The sequence below is a fragment of the Ochotona curzoniae genome, unplaced genomic scaffold (genome assembly GCF_017591425.1).
Source record: "Ochotona curzoniae isolate NIBS_2020 unplaced genomic scaffold, NIBS_Ocur_1.0 contig_1302, whole genome shotgun sequence".
Taxonomy (NCBI): domain Eukaryota; kingdom Metazoa; phylum Chordata; class Mammalia; order Lagomorpha; family Ochotonidae; genus Ochotona; species Ochotona curzoniae.
Genome location: NW_024465035.1, coordinates 18,662,259 through 18,684,109, shown reverse-complemented (window position 1 = coordinate 18,684,109; position 21,851 = coordinate 18,662,259). Strand labels below are relative to the sequence as shown.

General features: G+C 48.7%; 1 protein-coding gene across 1 annotated transcript in view; it reads right to left on the bottom strand.

Moving 5' to 3' along the window:
• Positions 1-21,851, bottom strand: part of ITGA9 (integrin subunit alpha 9) — a 240,981-nt gene that overhangs the window by 49,395 nt on the left and 169,735 nt on the right. The gene's annotated exons all lie outside the window — the stretch shown is intronic.

The window sequence follows — 21,851 nt, the reverse complement described above, 5'->3', positions numbered from 1 at the left end:
GTACCAGCAGGGCTTCTCCCCGTGGAGTGTAAGTGATTCAAGAATCAGGAAGTCATCAATGAGCATCTTTCCAACACAATGATGGAAAGCATCCTTGGTATGCCCAGTTCCCTTGGTACTTACAGCCACCTGGCATCTGGCAGTGCTTGGGTTGGTACAATTACATGAATGAGGCTTGGCAAGTGCGGATGTGGATGGAGGGACTGCCTGGCATCGAGAGATGCTTACCTTGGCAAAGTTCTGCTCTTTTCCAGACATACCTCGCCTGTCCCAGCCCTGAGATGGGGGTGGGAATGGGGGAGCCAGGAGAGCCAGGCTCAGGTCCTGTGTGTAACATGTGGTGCCTGGATCAGGAAATGAAGTGTGCAAGTCTCTGGCTTCCCACCACCTCCCCACCTCCCGTCACTCGGGCACTGGGTTTCTGCCTGGAGGAGGGCCTTATGTGACCACCAACACAGTGCTGCAGAAGCCAAAAATTAGAGATCTGTACAGGCTGACATTCAGTGCCAGGAGCAGTTTGAAGTCTGCCCCGTGTTCCAGCTCTCACAGGAATCTGTCTACTGCAGAACAATCATCCTATGAAGCTCATGCAGAATTTTTCATAATATTCATTTCCTCCCCAACACTTTTAAGATCCTTTCAATTATGTATGAACTTCTATTTTTTAAAACATTTGTGTATTTTGATTGGAAATACAGATTTACAGAGAGAAGGGGAGACAAAGAAAAAGCTCTTCTGTCCACTGGCTCATTCCCCAAGTGGTCATAATGGCCAGAGCTGAGTCCATCTGAAGGCAGGAGCCAGGAGCGTAGTTGCAGAATTTCAAGGCTTTGGACCATCCTCTATTCCTTTCCCAGGCCACAGACAGAGAGCTGGATGGGAAGTGGAACAGCTGGGACATGAACCAGTGCCCATATGGGATCATTGAGCATGCAAGGTAAGGATTTCAGCCACCAGGCTACCATGCCGGCACCTATGCATAGATTTCAATTATTTTTTCACTGAAAGAAATTTACATGATAATTTCATTTTCCACCAAGTCTTTGAAGTCCCCTGCATCTACACGTCTGGCTCTGAGTGGAGCAATCTGGAACTCCTCTAAGAACAGTTTCGTTCTTCCAGGTGTGAGCCCTGAGAGCCAGTGAGCAAGAGAGGCCCCCATGTTAATTCACCTGGCAGACACAGAATTCAGGGAATTGTTGACAGCGTTGTGGATGAGTGGGAGAGTGTGACAGGGGGCGGGAGGGAGAAAGTTGGGGAAGAAAGCATTCTGTCTCATCTGCAGAGACAGAGGGAGACCACCCCTACTAGTTGCCAGCATCTTACGAGGTTGGAAAGTGAAGTGGTTATGTGGGACGTCTTTCAAGTGAAAAGATACATCCTGCAAAAGGGGTAATTACAGAAGGTCCCTTCCAGCTCCTGCCTCTAATCCAGCTATCTGCCCTATCCCATATCAGGATAGCTTCCTCCCCAGTCCCCCTAAATCATGGATTAGTCATGGATGAACAGCAGGTTTCCAGTAACTTGGCCAATGAGTTCAAGGAAAAAGAATTTAGACCCAAGAAAACAAGTTACTGGTCTTATTTGAGGGAGAGTCATCTTGAGCCTCTAAAGAACACACAGTCTGAGTCCCAGGGGGAGAATCCTCTGAGACAAGGCTGTGAGGTGTTCACCTGTGAAGAGACACACAATGCAAGAAGGGAGATGCTTGCAGTGCAGAAAGAGGCAAGGATCATGTGGATCACGTGGATTGCACCTTGACAATGGAACTAGAAGGGTATAAACTTTGTAGCATCTCACCCCTGAACCTTCCTTTCCACAAGCCATCATTTTCTCAACCTGTAAAAGGAGGTTGATTTCCATTAGCATGAGCTGGGACTAGGGTCAGGCTGGTCCAAACTGAGCTGCAGCACCCACTGGAGAATACCAAGGCAAGGTGAGCCATGCCAGCCAGCTCAGGCTGCAGTTCCCATCAGTGCATATAAAACCTAGGATGCAGAGGAAGCCCAGGAGGAGAGCAGACAGAGGAAATGCGGGGGATCCCCTGTTGGACCATCATTACTGCTGGTGAGTGTGAGAGCTGGGACTGGGGGAAGAACAGGCTTGTCAGTACTACAAAGCCCACTGACCTCCATATGAGCTGGATTAGGGGAAAGCCAGGCTTGGCTAAGCAACCATATCCACTAGCACATGCATGAGCCACAATAAGTGCAGGCTGGTTGGGCTTTGCCACAGCATCAGCTAGTGGGTGCTGGGACTGCAGGTAAGTCCTGTCAGGTTAGACCATAGAACAATCTGGAAAGTGCAAGATCTGCAGCTCCCACTGGTGAGCAAGGGAACAGGGATAGGGGTGGGCCTGACTGGACAGCTGGTGCCACCTGCCAGCATCAGTGTGTGGGCTGGATAGTGGGGTTGATCAGGCTGAGCAAGACTCCAATGCCCATTGATGTGCACAAGAGTTGAATGCAATGAGTGAAGGACTGCAACAGTCTGCTGTATATACCAACATGAGCAGGAACTGGGGCTGGGGTTAGGCCTGGTGGGGGTTGCCTTGACTAGGTGCAGTTCCCACTGGTGTGCAGGAGGGCCAGCTGGTGGGCAGGGATGGGTTGAACCGCAGCATCCATTGGTTTATGTATCCATTGGCATATGAGATGAGGCTGGGGACAAAACTGACCAGGTGACTATAGCCACCACTGCGTATAGGCTAATGTGGTGACAGACTGAGTTGGATCCTGCATTGGCTGGCACACAAGAGTCAGGTTGGGTTCAACTCTGGCAAGGTTTCTTTAGCCTGCCTCCCCAACTGGACCACTTGACTCAGAATTGCAACCATGGGGAAAATCACAGGATTGTGGAGTACATGTTTCAGAACCGGGTCTCCATGGTTGCTGAGGCCTGTGCAGAGGAAGGCATGCCCAGATGGTCATGGAGAACATGACAACCAGTTCACTGAAGTGTGCAGGGAATGCTTAGTACCAAGGAGAGCAGAACAAATTGGATTAGCTCTCCAAATGAAACCTTGACAGTGAGTATCTATGTTCTTCAGAGATAGTGATCTATAGTTCTTTTTCTGTGGCACCTCTATCTGGTTTTGGTATTAAGGTGATGTCGGCTTCATAGAAAGAATTTGGAAGGACCGTCTCCCTTTGTGTTTTTTAGAATAGCTGCCAGCTATTCTTCTTGTGTTTTTTAGAATAGCCTGAGGAGGATTGGGGTAAGTTCTTCTTGAAACATGGCAGAATTCTGCATCTAAACCTGGACAGGGCCAAGGCAAGTACCCTTCTCCTTCCCTCCTAAGGAGTTTGCTAGTTGTCCCTCCCTGTGTGACTCATGGCAGGACACTTTCTGGATCTTGTTCCAAGGGGCTCAGTCTAAGACATGAGATGCTTCCCTCCCCAGCAGGAGCACTTTCAGGTCTCAGAAGCACTGCCATCTCCAGGGGCACAACTGGCTCCATCACACACCGAACTCTACCCCCCACACGTGAAAGACACCAGCCACGATGGCTTTCATATTGATTTTAATCCACTCCAGTGCTCTTCAAGGCAGACTCAGTTAATTATCTTCGCTAAGTGTTTCACTTTCAAAAGGCTGCATCCCATCTGGCCCATATCAGGCTCTGGGGCATTAGGGCAGAACCCTAGCAGAAGGGACTACATGGTCATGCTTTATACACAGACTTGGAGACAGGTCTTGGCCCTTCCATGCACTAAGTGATGCCACGCGCAAGTCCCTCCAATGACATGGACAGCGATTCCTCTCCCCTGACAGGTGCTGCTCATATGGGAAGCTGATGCCACTGGCTGTGGCTTTTCCTGCTATACCACAGGGCTGACCTCCCAGCTTTTTTTTTTCCCTTTTATGGCTGAATATTTCATTGAGTATAAATAGAACTTCTTTATGCTGTTATGACAGCATCTGGGTTGATTCTGTATCTTTGCTATTGTGAGTTAATATGATTTATGCAATACACATTGTCATCTCTGACCACAGTGCATCTCAAACTGGTGCCGGTTCATGTTTCAGCTACTCCACCTCCAATCCAGCTCCCTGCACAAAGTGAGCTCCCGTCTTTCAGTAAGCCAGGCTTGCCACTGTTCAGTTAAGAACTCAAGCCAGGGCTCTGATATAGCTGGCAGGATTGCCCACTGCTGCTGGCTCAGGGGCTGCATCAGTGGGCAGCTAGAGTAGGCCACAGCATGGTGACTGCAGGTGCTTGGTGACTCCTTGCAATGGGGCATGAAGACTTAGGCAAGAACTAGCAGCTGCTGTGCCCCAGCAATGGTCCAAAGTGGGTTCTGTGAGCATCTAACACAAGCTGGTAGGAAACTGAGGCCAGGGCAGTTACAATCCTGCATTTGGTGGGGATTCCAGAAGTAGGAAGCTTGGTGACAGAGCCCCACCTTTGTCATTACATGCAGGGCTTCATAAACAGTTACTTCCTACATGGCAGGATCCTTAGCCCCCAGACCTGTGGGTCCCTTCTTTGTTTGGCCCTGTCTGCTTCAGGACACTTCCAGGATTTTCTTCCAAGGACAGCCTGGTTAAGGGTGTCTGACGTATCCAAATGAGTAAGGCAGAGGTAGTGCAGTCCACGGATTCGGGGCTGGGCCATTCCTGTGTGTGAAGGGTTGGCCTGGGCGCTGCAGCTCCTTTGTAGTGTGCAGCCTTGGGATGCAGTGGTACCACCCCACATATCTGTAACAACCCCAATTGTCTCCATCAGTCAACCTGATTGAGAAACACTGGTACAATTAGACTCATGCCTAGAGGCTGGGGATTCTGTTGTCAAACTGGCTACCATCCCTCCTGCCTCTGTATCCACATCCTTTTGCAGTTTGACCTGGCAGGTGCTACCATCAAAGCAATTCTTGCCTTGCTGTAAAAGGCGGTAGCACAAGTGACACTAGCCTGTTCCAAGCCTAGGAGTCAAGAGGCCTTGAGCCTATTTGCTTCTTCTGAGACCACTTGGAGTTATGGGAGCTTGAGCTAACGATCTGAAAGTTGATAGCCACATAGCTCATAGCTCAGCCACCGCTCCTCCCCCACCCCTCCTCTGGCCTCGCTGACTCCCTTACAGTCCCAGACAACAGCTGGGCTCCAGCTGATGAGCCAGCCAACCGCAGATGCATGATCACGGTCAGCCAAGAGTGTCCAAACCTGGCCCAAGGCCGAAAGGCTGCTCGGCTAACTCTTAGCACATGAGCAATAGTAAATGCTGGCAGGGAGCCGGTAAATGTGCAGGGATGGTTTGCTATATGACTGGGTCCTGTGCTGATGGGAAGAGCACACTGGAGCACATTGGAGCTTTCTAGGCTCCATCATCCTGTGGATTAACCTCAGAGAGGAACATCCAGGATGCTGCAGGCACCTGTGTAAGCGTGCCACGCAAGGAATCCCTAACCTGCGCAAGCTCCACTCCAACAAGTTAAGCCACACTTACCCTTCTTGGCTAATGCTCCAAGCAAAAGCAGAACAGTGGTATCCCCAGGAGACTGGAGCTATAGCATAGCAGGTAAAGCTGCTGCATAGAGCACCAGCATCTCCTATAAGCACCACTTTGAGTCCTAACTGCTCTACTTCCCATCCAGCTCCCGCTAATGTGTCTGGAACGGCAGCAGATGGTTCAAGTATTTGTGCCCCTGCATCCACATAGGAGACCCAGAAGGAACTCCTGGCTTTGGACTGGCCCAGCTCTGCCTCTTGGGCAATGAATCAGTACATGGAAGATCTCTTATCTTTCTCCCGGTTTCTCCCTCTGGCTGCCTGTAACTCTTTTGAATAAATTAATTAATAAACAAACAAAACCTGGTATCTTCAAGTAAGAACACTGGGCAAGAGGCACATAGCAAATACCTGGGGAATGCTAGCACAGCTCTGAGTGCTGAGAGCTTATGTGTGAGCCCAAGTCTCAGCAGGGAGGGAAGATGGGGCCAGCAGCAGCCAGGAATGTTCTGGGAGCCCTAACCTTGCTCTGTCTCGCCCCCTGGGGGCTGATGAATGAACCCGAACGCAGCGAGCGTGCCAGCTCAAAATGACAACAAGGTCCCCTTAATCCATCATCCCCAGGCCTTCAAAGCACTGAAGGGTGAGCACATAAAAAGAGCACAAACATTGTGGAAACAAGGGAGGTGTTTCATAAACTCTTTCGCATAAATTCTTTCCTTGCTGGAGGAAGGTGGGTGTCTCTCCCAAAAAATCCACTTAAACCAAGAGGAGGCTGCTGCTGAAACTGCTTCTTAACCAAATATTTGTAAGTCCTTGAAGCACTTTTAATTTTTATTTGAATTACACTCAACACCATGAAGATTTTTTTTTTTTAAAGAAAGTGTCAGTGAATCATTTTGTAAGCAGAAGGACGAGAGTCAGGCAATTCCTTCCCTACTTTTTGGAATGCCTGAGTTTTATTTCATTTGTTGAGCTCAGTATTTCTGGGACGGTATATATTCCTAACTCTTTAGTAGACATTTTCCACATTTGAAATTTTCCTTGACTGACAGACAGTGTCGGGAAGAGGCCAGGTCCCAACTTGAAACCCTCCCACTTCCTTTTAGTGGGCAAACTCCCACCTGCTCACAGCCATGTGGAATGCAGGCTGTGAGCTGCAGGGGCTTAAGGGACTCTGTGAACTGAGCATGGCTGCAGGAAAAGCCTGTTGGTGGTCTGGGTCACAAATGGGTGTCTGGCATGCCTCAGGCGGCCCTGTCCCTGTCACTGCCCTCTGGCTCAGCACCGATGTCAGGTAGTACCAGTGGCACTCCTACAGCCTTCTCCGAAGCCCCAGCAGGACTGTACCTCACCTTGGAAGCAGCCCTTGTGCACCTGGGCCAACGAATGTTCTGGTCTCCTTGGTCAATGTTTCTGGGTGACTTTCCTGGTACCAACAGCATTGATCTCAAGAACAACACCTTGAGACTGGCATGTGGCACAATGGGTTAAACCACCACCTGGGATGCCCACATCTCCCTTATTGGAGTGCTGAGCTGAGTTCCAGCAGCTCTAAATTCTTTGAAAACTTATTTTTTTCTAACATTTCAAAAAGTTTTACTTATTTATTTGAAAGCCAGAGTGATGGAAGAGAAACAGAGAGAAGGAGAGATCTTTCATCTGCTGGTTAGCTCCCCAAATGGCTGCAATAGCTAGATTTGGGTCAGGATGAAAACAAGAGCCTACAATTCCACCTGGGTCTTCCACATGGATACAGGGACTCCAGCCATCTGCCATTGCTTTCTCAGGCACATTGGCAGGCAGCTGGATTGGAAGTAGATCAGTTAGGACTTAAATCCAAATCCGTACTCCAATATGGGATGCTGGCATTCCAAGGGGTGGCTCAACTTGCTGAGCCACGATGCCTGCAACAGCTACTGTACTTTTGATCCAGCTCCCTGTTAAGGCACCTGGGATAGCAGCAGATAACAACATTAGTACTTGAGTCCCTGCCATTCCACATGGCAGACCCGGATGAGCTATATCCTGGCTTGTAGCGTGGCCTAGCCCTTTTTTCTGCTTCTTGGGACCACTGTTCTAATAAGCTGTCTGCACTGACAACTTTATTTCAGGCTTTGCAACAGAGCACCATGGGCCCACGTGTCTATAGCTTTCAGGAAAAAGAATGCTCTGAACCACAAAACTTGTGTGAGAAGTTGAGTCAAAAAACCCAATGGAGACTGAGAGAGAGAGTTCTTGGGGAGAGGTTGGAGAGAGGCCATCCTGCTTGCTTGAGCGGCTGGCTTGGAAGATTCTCATAACCAAAAGGACCATCTATACCAATAGCACAAGGCTGGCAGGCCAAGATGTGTGTGGGATGGGGGAGAAAGAGCCAGAGTAAGGAGTGAGCTTGCCTGCACCCTGTCCGTGCAAAGCCAAGCTCCTTCTGGTTGCATCTCCACTTCACTGCAGAGAGCAAGTACTTCCCCTAGGTATGGCTGGACCACCTGAAAGTTCTCTACCATCTACCACCTCCACCTTGATGTCCTCATTGGGAAGAGAACCAGATGACACCAGACAAAGCTCCCTGCCACAGAGCACCTGGCCCTGCTGGGACACTCCAGCCTTCCAGAGTGTCAGCAGCGAGCCAGTGAGGGCAAGCTGAGTGGAGCAAGGCTCTGAAGGAGCCTAGATGCTCAATTCGCACAGTTCTTTCCTCTCCTTGCCCCGTGAATGCACAAGGCATGCTGTGTCACATCAGTACCCTAGACTTACAGCTACTCTGAACCCAGACATGGTTTTCCCAGCCAGGGTCAAAACTGTGCTGCCATTTGATTTTGGGATCTCGGCAAGGCTACTACCTTCCAAAAAGGCTATCTTTTGGAGTTTGTCAGCTATGATTTCCAGCCTGTGGTACAAGGTCCACGGCTAACACTGGCACCTACCCATCAATATCACCAGCTGTTACCCACATTGAAAAGAGTTCCTGTGTGATGACAATGGAGAGGTCCAACTACCTTTGGACCTTTGGTGAACCCAGCGGAGGTCCCACTAGTAAGGCTCAGTGGGGGCTATCAGAATATGTATCATTCTTCCTCATGGTTGAGCATGGAGGGCCTCTTCCTGTGGTCCTCTGTAATGAGCACCTGTGATGTCTCAACTCTCGCCCTTCCTGGTCAGGCCCACCCTCTTACTGCATTGCAGCTACTCTGTCTTGCCCTGCTGTGGCATGTGGTCCTTCCAGTTCCAGCATTTTCCTGCAACCAGGATGCCTCCTACATGCACCACGGGTCTTGGGTATGCTGCATTTACCCCAGACACAATCCACTTCTGGAGAGTTCTCCAGTCATTGGTCCAGCCGTGCCCAGGAGAAGGACTTGCTCTCTGCAGACAAAAGTCTATGTCTGTTTTACCCATGGATTTCCTGTGCTGAAGAAAAGTTAAATATGATGGGCCTGATGAAATTCCTTAAGCTGGCATCCCATATGGGCACCTGTTTGTTTCCTGGCTGCTCTGTTTCCTGTCCAGCTCCCTGGTGTGGCTTAAGGGAGCAGCAGAAGATAGCTCAAAGCCTTTGGCCCCTGCCCCTCTGTGGGAGACCCAGAAGCTCCTGGCTGCAGGTCAGCTCATTTCCAGTTGTTGCAGCCATTTGGAATGAACCAACGGATGGAAAACCTTCTTCTTTGTCTCTTCTTTCTATAAATCTGCCTTTCAAAAAAAATATATCTTTTTTTTAAAAAATAAGTTAAATATGAAGTTTACACCTGCTGTGGATGAATCCTACTCATGATTCCTCTATCTGTGGTTTTCACCTGTCTAAGCAGAGTGGCATTCAAAGAAGTACTGAAGCCCTTGTAATACAGGTAAAATACCTTTTGTCCACTGCTTCTGGACCATGCAACAATGGGCTCTGTATGACCCAGCTTCTTGATGATAGAAATTGCCTTCAACTTATTAGAACAAGACAAAAAATACAATCTCAATATTGTATTGATATACATTGCACTCTCAGAAGCCTTGCAAATCCAGCCTCACCCCCACAGTACACAGTTCATCCGGATCCTGGCTATAACGTGACAGCCTCAAGAATTCCAGACTCTACTGTGGTCCTCACTGACCACGAGAGCGTCAGTCCCATCATGCCAAAAGCACAAAGCTGGCAGTGCTGTGCTTCCTTCACAAACCTGATGCTTCACGACAGCATCTGAACCCAAGTTGGGATGAGGGTGGTGAGTTAGGGAGTGAACACAGATAGTCCAAGCCACATGACCCACAGAGGATGTGTGATCATCTCCTAACCCTGTTCCAGCCATTCAGCGCTCAACAGGCGGATGTGAAAACAGGATGGGCCATGCTAGCCCCACCTTCCCAGGGCTCTCCTGCGTGGTTTTCCTCTGGTTTGAGTTCACCTGGGGACATATCAATTCCAGAAAGGAAAACCCAAGGGTGCGGGTCTTGTGTGGCTCCCCAAGGGCACACAGGCAAGCTCAGCCTCGCAGGAACCTGGTCGACAGCTGAGACTGTTGTGCCAGCATCCTTATTGGAGGCACAGGGAGGTTCCAAAAGAGCCTTGTTCAGATAAAATCACAATCTACTCAGAAACCGTTGATATGTCCTTGTACCAAAACAAACAAACAAACAAAACCTGGAGATGAAGTCATGAGAAAGAACCAATTTTCGAAGCCCCTGGCAGGTCAGAGGGTAACAGCTACAGAGTCCCACGCAGCCAGCACAATCCACCAGACATGTGAGCAGGCCTCTCTGGACAAATGAGCTGCACTGGCATGCCCTGGAGGCAGCCTGGCTGCATCGGATCCACGGTGCCACTTCCTTCACCTTGCCACACCTTGGCTTCCTCATCAGGAAGATGGGACATAACCATGCATACCTGGTTGGGTTGCTGAGAGCATTAAATGCATTCATCGAAGTTAAGTGCTGGGCTTGGTGTCTGGCACTCAAACAAGCAGTCAGTCAGGTTAGAGACCATGCCTGTTATGAATGCTGAGGAAGGCTGTCAAACCAAGCAAGGTCAGTGGAGTCCAACAACAGCTTCGAAGGGTGATACACAATGGCCAAATAGAGGGTGGAACTTACATATACTTAATCTTATTAAAAGACTAAAACCAAGAAATAATAAGAACAGCTTAGTGTGTAAATGTTGGTTTTTTAGCTATTAGTTTCTTAGTTTTATTTATTTGTAAGGCACAGAGGCAAAGAGACAGGATGGAGATCTCCCAGCTATGGACTCATTCCTCAAATGCAACAACTGCCATGGCAGGGACAGGTCAAAATCAGGAGGCAGGACTTCAATCTGGGTCTCCCATGCGGGTAGAAGGGACCCAACTATCTGGGCCAATATGCAGAGTGTGTATCAGCAAAACCTGGACTGCAGATTGGAGCTGGGACTGCAATGCAGGAATTTAGATATGGGAGTACAGGCAATCCACGCAGCACCTTAAACTACGTACCAAATGCCTGCCCCAATATTGTATATATTAACAGTCAATTTAAGAAAGCTTTCTATTTCATTGACCCACGTGACCTTAAAACATTAACTGAATCGCATGGGTCTTCATTCAGAATAAGCAGTTTCTCAGAACAAATGCAAAGTAGATTTATATGAGATTGACTGACAAGAAACTTCCACAGGGTCATTTGAAAGACTCTGGTCATGAACAAAATAACAATTAGCTGATTAGTTAGATCAGAAATATGGGAGATTTTTAACCTTGATGAACCAAACTTACTGCTAAAATACGACGCTTGCCTGTTTCAAATCTGGGTACCTGGTTGGTGGCTCTGAAATGAGGATTCATAAATGTACACAATTTGAGCTTCCCAGGGAACCCCAAAAGGGAGAGGAGGAAGCAGTGCAGGTGGGGGCGGAGGCCCAGCATGGGAGATGTCCACCAAAGGTCCCTAACAGTGGCCCTGGTTCTGCAGGGAAGAGGGGCTTTGGAGTGGGAGTCACACCTCAGGGCTGTTACCCTGGGGTGGGGTGAGGGCATCTCACGGGCATCTGCACTGGCCAGATCATCACGGGGCAAAGCTGTGCAGGTCACGACCACGGGTAAATAAATGGACTCTGGTCATCTGAGGTCAGCCTGCCAAAGATGAATTCCAGGTGTTGAGTGTTGCCAGAAAAATAAACTGGGGGTGGGGTAGGGTGAGGTGAGGTGAGGTGGAGTGGCGTGTGTGTGTGTGTGTGTGTGTGTGTGTGTGTGTGTGTGTGTGTACAAGCGTATGTGTGCAGATGGAAGGGATGGGTCCTAGGGCAGAAGACCAACACTGCTGGCCATACTGGTTACAGTGCAACAGACTAGAGTAGACTCATCATGGCATAGGGGCCAAGTTGTGTGTCTGCGCTGCTGATCCCTACCTTGGGCTAAGAAGGTAACCCGAATTCTGGTAGGTTAATACAAGTGTAGTTCCAGAAAGAAATCAGAATCAAGGTCAAAATGAGAATCAGACCACAGAAAATAAAGAAATGGAAATCCCTTGGCACTTGTGGCGTTCATTTTTAGCACTAGCCTACTGATGAGAGCACTGTGGGTTTGCTTTTTAAGGTACTGAACACAGGCAAGACAGGCGGGGGCTGTGAAAAAGGCCAATTGACCTGGCTGGTGTCCAATGACAAATGAGGAAAAACCATTTGATCCACATGAATTTACCAATATTTGGTAATCCTTGATATAGAATAGCATCACTTTCATATGGTGCAGCCTATACTTGCTGAATCTGTTTTTAACTTGCCAGTTATATAAGTCCTTACTTACAACGGTAGTGGAGAACTTAGAAAATGGTAGTTGTTCCAAAATAAATGAAAAAGGCATTGGAGATGACATGAATTGCAGTGGTCACTTCTTTTCAGGCACAAGAACTCCTCAGAAGAGAAAGGTACTATGCCGGAGATTGAAAGCTGACTTCTGACAAGGCATCCCTACCCATCCCTGGCCAAGCACTTGTTTAATGGGAACCAGTTGCATCTACCAAAAGTGGAAGAGATGTCACCATGCCCACTGCTCAACGCTGCCTCAAAGTGAGGCAACGATGCTTCATTCGGGAAAAATGGAGTGAGGGCTTAATAACAGAGAAGAAAAACTAAAATCACAATTTGCATAGGAGATGATGTTCCAGCTTAAAAAAAGGCTGGAATTAATAAAATTGAAAAACTAGGATAAATGAACTGATTAAACTTAGACTAAACTTGAAAACTCTGCATACATATACATCATAGCCAGTTATAAAAATGTAATGGAGGGCAGGGTGGCATGGCCTAGTGGCTAAAAATCCTTGTCTTGAACATGCCCGGGATCCCATATGGGCGCCGGTTCTAATCCCGGCAGCTCCACTTCCCATCCAGCTCCCTGATTGTGGCCTGGGAAAGCAGTCGAGGATGGCCCAAAGACTTGGGACCCTGCACCCGCATGGGAGACTTGGAGGAAGTTCCTGGCTCTTGGCTTCGGATCAGCACAGCGCCGGCCATTGCACTCACTTGGGAAGTGAATCATTGGATGGAAGATCTTCCTCTGTCTCTCCTCCTCTTTGCATATCTGCCTTTCCAATAAAAATAAATAAATCTTTTTAAAAAAATGTAATGGAAAAGGATTGAATTCATAGCCTTGGTCCTGAGGCACACACGCCAAAAACACCCAGGCCCAAGTGAAGACAAGGACCTCTTTCGAAGGCACAGGGAAGACTGCTGGATGCAAAACTCGACAATTAATCTTCCAAACTTAAAACATAGCATCCAGAATCATTCCAAGGCTGTGTCTGCAGGAGCAGATGAGACACAAGTTAGAGTAGCTTAAAAATAGCAGGTGCTCTGGGAGGAACTTCTTCCAGAGACAACCAGGTTGCTCCAGGACTTAGAGCCATCACCTCCCTGACCCCCCTGGGGGACACAGACCAGGAGGACCTATTGACCCCACCTTGGGTGACAGGACATTTCAGCAAGTTCAGGTCAGCGCTGGTGCAGGCAGCTGATGCAGAGTTAAGAAACCTTCTGGCTACTTGGAGAAAAGAACTTTGCATCCTTGTCTTTTTCTCATTAGACCAAAAGAAAATCTACTTTTTTTTTTTAAAAAAAAGATGGAAAATCTAAGTGTGAAAAAAAAAGAAAACCACACGCTATTTGATAAATGTTTCTGTAGATTCTTGGGAACTGGGGACGAGTTTCTAAGCCAACACCACAGGCAGACATGACGCGCGAGGGAAAAGACGGATGAATTTGTCTGCAGCAGAGTTAGGCTCCTGTGGAGCAAAGGACCGTAAATCAAGCGAAAATGCCAAACAGGCAAAAGATTACTACTGTTCTGGTATGATGTGCACTTAATACTCCATGTGTCCCTTAAAATAATACACATACACACACCAGCTACATGTCAATAAATCAAGAAACAAGAAGAAATTTGGGGCAAGCATCATAGCAGTGACCTCTGGGCTGTGGAGTCTCAGCAGATGTGCACCCTTCCCTAGTTGAAGGTGGTCAGCAAACCTCCTCTTCTCCCCACACCCAAAAGCCTTCCAGGAGCTGGGGCTCCGCTGTGTGATCCTCAGGAGGAAGGGTCAGCATCTGCTCTACTTTGGGGTCCCAGGTCTCTGGCCATAGGGATGAGCATTCCCTAGATGCTAAGGGCTATCACACTCTTGTCCAGTGGAGGTCTGGGTTCCTGGAGTGAGCTCACAGGAGGCGCAGCAGCTCCTCTCTCAAACTGACTGCACCTGCATGAGGTTCCTGGGGCCACCTGCATACACTCCAGTTGGCCCTGCCCCTTCTGCTGGCTGGCTGTCTTGGCTCAGCCCAGACACTGACAGCTCTAGATTGCTTATCCCGGCTCTGCTCACGCTGTGTGTCTGCAGACGGGAGGTCATGACAGCAGAAGGAAGCTCTCCCTTCTGATGTCACTGGCTCTGCTGTAATTGTCCCAGAGAAAAAGGGGCGCCATGGATACACTGCCTCCAGGTACTGTCTTGTCAGTCTGTCTGAGCTTATGAGGGGTTATGGCTGCCCCTGCTGACTTCTTCTGGGAGCAGTACAGATGCACAGTGGACAAAACGCAAGCCTGGCATTGGACAGCCTGGGCTATGATCCCAGCAATATTCCTTCCCAGCTGCCTCATCCTGGAGCTAATCCCCTGCTGCTTTAACATGGGTCACTGTGAGCCTCAAGTAGACAACTGTAACACTACACCTCACCCCTGGTTTCACCAGCAGCCTGCACCTCCCTTCTCCCAGTGAAGGCTTAACTATGTTGGCAGCTTTTGTTAAAAGTAGGCACCCTTCTAGGCTGGGTGCACCTGAGGACTTTATGGGCTCCCTGAAAGCAAGATGACCTCCACAACCTTCCAGATGGCCTGTGCAGCCTGAGGCATGGATTTAGTCTAATCTAAAACCCACCTGCATCTCAATACCCTCCCCTCTGCCTTTCCAAGCACCAGGAGCACCATGGATGGAAGTGAGCTGTGGCCTGGTTGCTGATGAGCTGGTAGTCCAGTTTCACAGGCCACTGCTGTGGTTGTCCCATCTATCACTCCAGATTCTTGACACTCCAGGTGCCAGCACCTGCAGTTTTCTACCTGAGGGTTTGTTCTAGGGGCACAACTGCTCTGGGCCATGCAAAGGAGCAGCCCCTCATCACTGGCGGGGGTGGGTGTGCCAAGAGTTGGTGGATGAGACACCTGTGCCTCACCCTTGGATGTAGAACCCCAAGGCGCTTGCTTTGCAGACCCATAGCTCCCTAGCGGGGTGAATCCAGTTTGTACACAACAGTTCCTGGCTGGATGCCCTGTCCTTTCTCAGCTGCTTTCTCTTTCTCTTTCACTTCCACATTCCCCAATCCTCACTTCCCACACAAATGACTTACAATTCTTTTCCCACTTCCAAGTTTATTACTAGGGAAAATCTAAGACATGGGTGCTATGAGGAGATCACTTTAACAGCCTGTATCAGCCACGAGCCCACAGGACCCACAGCTCAGATTCCAGCTGTAGCCAGGGCTTGAAAACCCCAGGGATACTGAGGAAAGCCACGTTGTTATGCCAAGAGGGAAAGATGGCTCCAGATGAGGAAGAGTTTAGTTCTTTGTCTAGCTCAGGGGCCACTGGAAGGCACACATACAGGCTATATTTTGGGGTTGGGCGATGTCATTCAGCTGGTCAAGCTAGCTGCAATTCTGGCATCCCATATCAGAGCAGCACTGCTTCTGAAGTGGCTGCTCCACTTCTGATCCAGCTCCCTCCTAACGCATCTGGAAAAGCAGAACAGGATGGCCCCATTGCTTGGGCCACTGTCACTCATGTAGGAGACCCATTTGGGGTTCTAGGCTCCTTGTTTCAGTCTGGCCCAGTTCTGGCCTTTGCAGCCATTTCGGGAGTGAACCAGCAGATGGAAAACAAATTTGTCTCCTTTTCCTCTCCCTGCTCTTTTCTTTCTATTAACAAGTACAAGTACTTTCTGGAACAAGTACAAGCAGGAGAGAATGGAGAGACAGGAGGATCCCAAGGGTTCCTTCCTATGGGGACTCGGCCATGAAGGTTCTGGAAAGACAAAGAGGACCCAACAAAGGAAGCAGAGAAGTGACCAGACAGGATGGATGAATAAGAGACATGAAAGGAAGTCCACGCTGACCTACAAGGATCTTCTTAGCGTCTTCATTCAAAACCGATGAAACCAGCAATGGCTCCACAGCCTGTCACTAGGATAGTAAGACATTGTGTGGCACAGTCATACAATGGAATTCCTCATAGCCACAAACACACTGCTCTATCTATCAGTGTGTTGAGGGAGGGAAGCCAGACCAAAACAGGCACGTATTCCCTATGGTTTGATTTTATATGAAATTGAGAAACAGAAAAAATCCACATATGAAGTGATGCCTGGGAAATGCCCACCTGTCTCTAACACTTGCTGTTGGAGATTTTCTGCTCCTTCATGTGGGCGATGACAACAGGGGCACTTGACAATGTGTGCAATTTACTGTGGGTCAAGTGCACTGCAACTATAGGCAAAATGCTAAGGAAGTAACTAACTAGCAGCTAGCAGCTGCTGACACGTCCACAAAGAAGTTGACCAGTGGATCCAGGCAGGTGGAGGTCATTCTTGCCTGCACCTTATCTGTTAGTCCCAGAGCTTGTCTCAAACACAGGCTAGTCTCTGGACCAGGAATGCTCCTCCCTCTCTTTATCTGAATACAGACACATTCCCACTGTCTCCATCATCTTCCTTATCTCTAGGAAGTGACCTCCAAGACCCCTCTAAGCTGCTCCTGAAAGTCTCCCCTAGAAACCTCAAAGTCTTGTTTTCATTTTCACCAGTGTATGTAGCAGTCAAGTTCCGACCCTTTAGGAAGCACCCACTTTACCACCGCTTCCCTTAATGCACATCGATTTCACATGGATAGCACTTGACACATTATTATTTGGGAGGGTGGGAGCTTGCAATTCTGCATTTCTAATTAGTCCTTGGGATGCCACAGGGCTGCTGATTCAGGGATCCAGTTTTAAACAGCAAGGAAATAAATAATATGGTTCAACTTTTATATCTTGCAGAAAGAACATCAAAATCAAAGAGAAGAAATATATCAAGAATGAATAGAATTGGGGAGCCAGCATTGTGACCAGGCAGGGTGAGCCGTTCCTGCGACAAAGCTGACATCTCATCATAGAGTTGGGCTAAGTTCTCACTGCTCTCTACTAATGCATCTAAAAAAGCAGCAGAGATGGCCCATTCCCAGCCCAAATAACTGCAACAGCCAGGCCTGGGGCAGGCAGAAGCCAGGAGCCTGGAATGCCCAACTCCTATGTGCGTGGCAGGGATCCAAGTCTTTGGACCATTACCATCCACTACTCTTCCAGGCACACATGCAGGAATCAGGATTGGAAGTGGAACAGCCAAGACTCACAATGGAACTCTGATGTGGGATGCCAGAGCCTCAAGCAGTGGCTCAACCCACTGCTTGATGCCAGCTCCATGAGGATAGTTTTTGGTTACAGAAAACATTTCTTTTTTTAAATCCTAATAGAATAATGTAGAGTTTGAAAGCACTGTGGCAAAAGGAAAATGATACAGGAATCGCACTAGTCATTTTCCTGTTCTCCGTCCAGTTACCTACTCATCTGCTGTGGATCTGATACACACACTTGCAAACTCTGGATTTTTAATAAGTTTTCTGAAATCCAGTCCCAGATGATGGGTTCCACGGCTCTGGGAACTATGCTTAACTGACTTGTAGTGGTCACTCTGTTAACATTTCTGGCTGCAATGCAGAGAATGCAAAAATAGAGCTTTTCACACAGGGAAACTGAGCTTTCCCTGGGCTTCTAGGCCACACTAGATAGTGGGGTTTTTCCAGCACTTCCTCACTGCTCGCCATCCCCTGGGAAGGAATGGCCAGGCTTCACTCCTTGCACTAGGATCTTTGATGGGTGGTGAGCCATGAAAGACACCACAGGGGTCAACACGGGGTTGGTGGGGGAGGGAGGGCTCAGGGCACCTGCGGCTCAAGCAGGAAAGTCGGGGTCATTTGCAAGACAGCTCACAGATACTACAGGGACTGTCAAAGAACGGGAGAATCACTCAAGATCTGCAGAAAGAGCGTGCCAGTGTTAACGGGACAACTCTGGGCTGCCAGCCAGGTGAGGGCGGTCTGCCTGGCACTCTGCCATTGCCGCCGGAAGTTCAAGGGAAGGTCACCAGGGAGCTTGGAGCACTGGATTAAAGACAGGAAAGGGCCGGAAGATACTGATGATTTTCTACGCTCTGACATCCACCCTCAGGGCTGTCCATTCATCATCCTAACGGCTGTGGAGAACCAACTATAAACCTCGAAGGCTTGCATTTCACTCAGGGCTGCCATGAACTTGAAACACAAGGAAAGGTGGTTTCTGGCATGCAAGGCAGGCTGTCTGTACTGTGCTCACACCCCTGGGGAGGGCCAAGGGGCAGGCGCTTCTGCCTGCACAGCCGCATGCTCCATCCGTCTGGACTTTCTGTGTCTGCCAATGCGTTTGGCATTGCCTGCAGGCATAGGTGCAGTTTCGGCACAGAAACCGCACTGTCCAAGCATGCCCTCAGTCAAGGTACACAGATGCTGCCTATGCAAGCCCTTCTGAATCCACCGGATTGCACAGTGTATCCTTATCATGCCTGGGACCATCCTGAGCAGACAGGATGCCTGGAAAGGAGTAGACTCCTGAGAGTGGAGACAGCCCCATCCAAGCTACAGGACACAAGGACATTCCACGAGAAACACAAACAGTTGTGCCCTTGGAGCCATCTGGCATCAGAAGTGGGCCCCAGAAAGATATCCTGGAGCTTGGCATCCCCAAGCTCCCAATTAGCATCCCCAGTTGGAGTCCAGTTCCTCTCTGAAACAGCGGAAATGAGAGACACAGCTGGCCTGGCCACAGGAAGGTCCTGCCCTCCATCACACTACTTTTTCAAAAAATTAATTATTTAAAAGGCAGAGTTGGTGGGAGAGAGAAACAGAGAGAGAGAGAGAGAGAGAGAGAGAGATCTTGCATCTGCTCCTTCACCTTAAATGCTCACAACGACCAAGGTTAGGGCAGCCTGAATCAGAAGCCAGGGATACGGGCCTCAAGTACTTGGACCAGCCTCCATTGCTTTCCCAGACCCTAAATAAGGAGATGGCTCAAAAGTGGAGCAGCCAGGACTCAAACCAGCATCTGTATGGGATGGTGGTGTTGCAGGTGTAGCTTCATGCGCCACAGGAGGGTGGGGATGAAGCACAAGTCCTGGCCCAGGCCCCAAGGCTCACAGCCAGTGGGTCCCCCGAGTGAGCTCCACTTCCTGGGGGGCTCCAGGACTCTCAGAGCACATCCTGTGGGGAGGGGTCGTGCTCTTCCTGCCAGCCAACCTGATCATCTCTTTCCTGGAAATCCCACACTGACCGACTAAGACTGGCCTGTTCACTCACTCTGTTTCTTGGCTCATCCCTATATCCTTCCTTGTCTATTTCCTTGGTCCAGAGTCTCATTTTCCCAACCCAAGAACATTTCATGATCTCATCCTGAAACTACTACTACTACTAATAATAATAATAAAAACTGGTGGGGTTACTAGCCTGTCTGTTCTACTAGACCATTGGGTCAGTGACTTCCCTCCTAGACTGCAAGGCTCAGCGCCAAGCCCTCAAACTATTCTCCTGATTCTCAGGGTATTTACTCATGCACCCATAGATTTGGGTTCTAATAAGTCCATCTCTTTTGGCTGCTGCCATGGCTCAACAGGCTAATCAACCTCCACTTGTAAACATCAGCACCCTGACTTGTGTTCCAGATGTTTTACTTCCTCCCAGCTCCCTGATCATGGCCTGGGAAAGCAGCAGAGGATGGTTCAAGTCCTTGGGCTGCTGAAATCATGTGGGAGGTCCAGAAGAAGCTCCTGGCTCCTGGCTTGAGATTGGTCAGCTCTGGCCACTGAAGACACTCAGGGAGTGAACCAGTGGATGGAAGATCTCTCTCTCTCTGTCCTTTCAAATAAAAGAAAATCATTTTTGGAAGAGAAAAAGTCCATCTGGGAACTGGGGGTGTTTAGCTCAGCAGTTAAGATGCCCACATCCCATTAGACTGCCTCGGTTTGATTCCTGCCTTTGATGTCAGACTCCAGCGTATTGCTGATACAGGTCCCGGGAAGAGTGATGAAGGCTCAAGTCCTGGGCTACTGTCAGCCACACGGGAGACCTGGATCGTGTCTCCAGCTTCCGGCTTCTACTCTGCACGTTCAATTGTTGGAAAGTGGGGAGTGACCCAGCAGCTGGAGGCTCTCTCTGCCTCTCAAATAAATAGGATACTTTTAATAAGGCAAGATCCACAAGCTCTGATTTCTAAGCAACAAAAGGCAATGCAACCGTGTAGTTAACTGAAAATGTCAGGGCTTGAAATGTTCAAGGACATCGGCATTATCCCATAATTCCACTTTCCCATGAGCTTTTTGCATTTACTGGTATTCACTGAGCTTTGTATACCCTCTCATGTCACTTTATTTTTAAAAATAAAGGCAAGTCATTAAATACAAAAATAAGTTCAGTTTAAAACTGTCTCTACTTTTCAACGGTATGGAGACAGACTCTCTCTCTCTATATATACATGTAAACATATATAATATATAAGTATTTATTTATTAGTATATTAATATGTATTTATTAAGTCCATGAATCTTGACTTTTGGGCTTGAAAGTTAACATCTCTTGCATCGTGTCTTACAGTGTTGCCTTCCTCTCCTTCTGCCTCAGCAGTTAAGTTCGATCATCACACAGATGTGCCTAAACTTTTGACAATGTCATGCCTTGATAAACCCAGCAGACAGTGAAAAGCACTTACATAGCAGCCACACACCAGCACCTCTTAACCTGCTGAACACGGCGCTCAGCCCCATGGCACACAGTGGAGCTCTGCCCTGACCCTGTGATCCCAGAGCTGTGCTCACTGCTGCTCCCGCCTGCTTTTCCAGGGAGGAATCATACATATCACTAGGTTCAAATCCAGAATTCACTAGTCTGAGGTTGATGCTAAATGTGGAAAGCTTCCACTCCATTGTAAAGTTTCAACCTGATGAGCCAGGGCGGTATGGATCCTGCTGAGTGCCATTCATCATCTAGGAAGTCTGTTGTTGGGGCCACCAAGGTGGGGACACTAGGTCCAGGCCTGAGGAGAGCTCAGCACAGTGCTCTGAGACAGGGACTGAGCTGCACAGAATGGACCCTGGTGCCAGGTCACAATGACTGTGGGAAGTAACTGTAGTCTGAACTCTACCACAACTGGCAGCACAGCCACACATCCCATCCGCTTCATGCTTTACTTCTACAACAGCTTAGCCGCCCCTTACAATCATGGCACAGTTACAAACCTTCCCACAGACAGTGTTCAAAACTTTGAGTTTCAGGAACCCCATAGACAGCACATAAAGGCCTCCTACATTCCCCACTCACATGCCTGGTTGTCCAATTCCCACATCTTGGGCTAGCTTATCTGTCACCAAGGAAAGGATGTGAGATGCAAGAGAAAAACAGCCCTAGCACAAACCCAGAACCAGCTAGAGCAGGCAGGCAAGAAACGAGGACTGGATCATCAGAAACAGCTAGGCGGGAGGTCACAGGCTGGTGGCCTGCAGGCCGGGTGCAGTCAGTGGACATGTTTTGTTTGGCTCCCACAAGGCTCAGAAAACATTTTAGTTAGCTCCAAAGTCATGAGAGGTCACACAAAAAGGAGGATTTCTGTTTTTATTGAAAAACAAGGAATCTGGCAGCATTTACCCTCCCTGCGTGTTCCTGTGAGTGAGATGTGAGCTGGAACCTTCCATTTTTCCACATTCTCCACCATGCCCTTTTGTTCTATCTCTTGCCCTCTACACCCAACAGGGGCCACTACAATTACTGATCTAAAGGCAGAACTCTCTAGAAT